The sequence below is a fragment of the Cebus imitator genome, unplaced genomic scaffold (genome assembly GCF_001604975.1).
Source record: "Cebus imitator isolate Cc_AM_T3 unplaced genomic scaffold, Cebus_imitator-1.0 Scaffold184, whole genome shotgun sequence".
NCBI classification, from domain to species: Eukaryota; Metazoa; Chordata; class Mammalia; order Primates; family Cebidae; genus Cebus; species Cebus imitator.
This window is the reverse complement of record NW_016107499.1, coordinates 2620785-2624930: the sequence shown is the minus strand read 5'-3', so window position 1 is coordinate 2624930 and position 4146 is coordinate 2620785. Positions and strand designations below refer to the sequence as shown.

Sequence of the window (4146 nt, the reverse complement as noted above, 5' to 3'; positions counted from 1 at the left end):
CTCTCTTATTTTTTTAGATAAACCTTCAAATCTTTACAAGAACATGCTGAATAATAAACACAACAGAGATGGTCAATGATTCCTAAAAATTCAGTCTGTAATACCTTGCTTCCGGTCATATTAATATTTGGTTGTTCATTGTTTCTTTTTTTCCCATTTATTTATTTTATTGCATTTTAGGTTTTGGGGTACATGTGAAGAACATGCAAAATTGTTGCATAGGAACACATGTGGCAGTGTGATTTGCTGCCTTCCTCCCCATCACCTACATCTGGCATTTCTCCCCTTGCTATCTCTCCCCAGCTTCCAAATCTACTTTTAAAACATCAGAATAATAATTATACGCCGACACTAGAACAACTACACACATCATCTATATATTTAGAGTAAAACTTAACCGTAGTGGCATACTGTCCAACTCTTTCTGTTGGTAAGAATTTTTTAGGAATCCACTAGAGGGTGCTAAAAGAGTGTAAATGCCTTAAGCCAAGGCAGGTGTTTGGAATTCTTTTAACTCCTATTAATATTATACAAATCTTCAAGGTTGGTTTTAGATTGAAAATCCTGTTTTCATTCCTTCCTTCTTCCCCCAAATCAAGGATTTTTAAAAAGTTATTTCTACTAATATCAAAGATTAGTAATATTTTGTGGAAGACGTGTCTCTAGATAAAGGAAAGAAGAGCAGGTAAGTGCTATTTTGAATCAATTCATTTCTTAAGAAAGACATGCTAAGATTTAAATATGATTTTGCCATAAAATAATTGTTTGAAGCTGTGGAGCTTCTTAATTTCAGTATGCTGGAGCTACAGAAAAAATGAGGGACTGCTAGTTAGAAATGTCTCTCTGATTGTTATTAGCTCCCCCCAAGCAAACGATACAAAATGTGTCAGACTATTTCTTTTTCTGTAGCCAAGTGACTCCAAACTCAAAACTTTTTTTGAATAAAGAAATTTGAAATCCTACTCAGTGCAAATGAATATTTTACAAGGATAGAATTTTGATTTATATGGCCCAGGGAAATTTGATAAAAGATACCCACATTTTATCTGTTATTTCCTCCTGCAGATTGTTACTAGGTCACTTCTCCTCTCTTCCTTATGAAAAACCAAACAGAATCTGTCCATTTAAACAGGTATAACTTCATAGAGCTTTTTGGTTAATAGATTGTATTGGTTTTATTATAATCATATTAGTATTTGTGTATTATTATATCATAATAGCTTATGTCCTATTTCAGTATATGGAAACATGAAAATTATAGCTAATACTACCCTTATTTTCTTAAACAGAAAATATACATGGTATTATTTTATGGCATACTCAAACTTTTAAAAAATCTTCTAAAGAAAAATTGTTCTAGAAGAGATAGTGGAGATTGATAGAGGTAAGATGTATATAGTAAAATCATCAAAAAGATAACATTTACAAAAATATCCATATTATCTTTATGCCCTACATTTTTCATACACACACACACACACACACACACACACACACACACGCATTAAATGAAATGTATTTGTTTGTTGACTACAGACTGATTCCAAACGAACAACTTTCTCTTGGTATCTAGTGAGTTCTTTCTAATGCAAATGCTTATTTTCTAAGTTATGCAACACTTTAAAAATGTCATTACCAAGATATATTATACCTTATATTATATTGGAATTTTTCAGTAAAATTTCTGCCAACAAACAAGCCAACATCATTCAGTAAAATCTGTCACTAATAATTTATTCATTATCCACGTAAATATAATACCCATTGATGGCAGTAATCGTTCAGCAAATGTCTTTTTATATTGATTTCATAGCTATAAAGTCAAAAAGTGCAAAATTTAAAATATACCAATTTATCTGTTGAACTATGCACTTCTGCTTCTCAACAAATGTATACCTTATAGCACATAGATGCAATCGTAACAAAGTATTTTATTTCTATCCAGACAAATGTAAAGTTTGGCATTTAAGTTTGCAAGTCAATAGCAACCTTAGGTTGCTATTGGCATTATTTAAATTATTTCTCATTTTAGATATTTCTCTTTTGATGTCTAAAAAAACATTCACATTAAATATGTGGAATAAGCAATTGGTTTTTGAATAGCATCTTAAGCAGAAAAATTAAAAAGATTACTTTCACTCAACTATGTGGAGATAATCTCCAAAGAGATTATCTCAAATAATAGTAAAAAAAAATGTCTTGCTATGCTAGGTATGGAAAATCATGATTTTGACAGCTTTGTTTTAAGTTAAAATAAATACAATTGACTGTTTGTAAAATGGTTGTATATTACAATTTTTAAAGGTTATAACTATTAAAATAAGTCTGCATCCCTCAGTGACACAGCAGTGAGAGCAATGAGTGATAAGCAGAGGCAGTGATGTATGATTTGTGATTGACAATAGAAGACATCCAGGAATGTAATATGTCCTGCAGGAGTTTCACCAAGCATCTGATCTATCAAACATCTTTAAGTCCATGGTGTTTACCTACTATTATTGTTAAGCATCAGAATATAAAATAATTTAGTTGCACAGATTGTGTTAGTACAATTACCAAGCAACATTTGCAAAGATACAGGGATCGATTTATTTATTTTTAATTTTTAATAATGATCTTTAGCATTTAGTTATACAGGTGACAAAAATCTATCTAAATGCATTTCTGAATGTATTTAGGAAGTAACTGTTCTAAGATTACACAACAGTGAGAACATACAAAATAAACTACTTATTTATTTTCTATGTGCAATACACACTATAGTATTATGGAGAAAAAATATGAAGTAGACCTAAGCCCTTCCTTAGAGTGTCACCCTACAATCAAAATAACTCACAATCTAGCATTATTCCAATGCACCTTGTTTTCTTGCACATTGTTCATTATGTACCGTGAAAACATTTATTCACTTTTTTTTGCACATTGCTCATTATGTATCGTGAAAACATTTATTCACTTTTTTTTGGTTCCTTTTTCAGGGTTTTTTTTTTTTTTTTTAGTTTGCTTTATTTTATTGTATTTTAGGTTTGCTTAGTCTTCCATTTGAAGTAAAAGTTTTATGAAATTTTTCAATAGGATTTACATGAAGACAGACTGGTCATAGCTTAAGCTTTCAGAGGAAAGTTATTGTTTTGTTTTCTTTCAGGTTTTGCCAAGTTAAACAAGGATATCAGAGAATTTCTTTGTGTTCATTGAATTCAAACCACCAAGAGGAAGTTTTTATTACAAAACTTCTCTTAGAATAAAGCACTCCCTTTTATCAGTTTTATACCTTTGCTATTAGATCAAATTAAGTCTGAAGGAAACATAAGACTTACATAACAAATTAAACTTTTTGTTAAAGGTACAATGCAAAAGGCAAGTTTCCTAACATCCATTCAGTTCAATGTCATCTTCGTGGTAAGGCCTTCCTCAAATTCCACAAAGTGACTTAGTTAATCACTTCTTCCTCCGCATTTCCATAGTGTTTTTTATAGTCTTTTTATCCATTATATATCCATAAAATATTAAATCTATCATCTACATTTCCTCCAAAGCACATAGACATTTTATTGAGAGAAGTCATACATAATGGACATTGTGCCAGTGACCTACTTATTTATAGACGTGTGTATATTACAAAAGTTAGAATCATTTTCTATTCTTCCTCATCTAAAAGTTAGTCCCTTGGTTTAATTGTATGTTGTTAGCAGAAGTCAAGATATCCATGATGATTATGCTCTTATTCTTATGCAACAACAAAAAAAATAATGTTAGAAAGTGTTTTTGTCACCTCTTCCAGTGAAACATGGAAGAACACCCTAAGTTCACAATTTGAAAATTATCTAGCACAGAATTTCGAAAGATAAAGCCAGGCATGGGTGGCTCATGCCTGTAATCTCAGCACTTTGGGAGGCCGAGGCAGGCGGATCACTTGAGTTCGTGAGTTCAAGACCAGCCTGACCAACATGGAGAAATCTTGTCTCTACTAAAAAGGCAAAAAATTAGCCAGGTCTGGTGCATGCCTTTACTTTATTTAATCCCAGATACTTGAGAGGCTGAGGCAGGAGAATTGCTTGAACCTGGGAGGTGGAGGTTGCAATGAGCCGAGATCTCGCCATTGCTCTCCAACCTGGGTAACAAGAGCAAAACTCCTTCTCAAAAAAA

At 31.9% G+C, this 4146-nt stretch overlaps 1 protein-coding gene across 1 annotated transcript in view; it reads left to right on the top strand.

Annotated features, from left to right (window-relative positions):
- Positions 1–558: 558 nt before the first annotated feature.
- Positions 559–4146, top strand: part of SLITRK6 (SLIT and NTRK like family member 6) — a 14263-nt gene continuing 10675 nt past the window's right edge. The window contains exon 1 of the mRNA XM_017545987.2: positions 559–685. The gene's annotated coding sequence lies outside the window, so the exon portion shown is untranslated. The remainder of the gene's footprint in view (positions 686–4146) is intronic.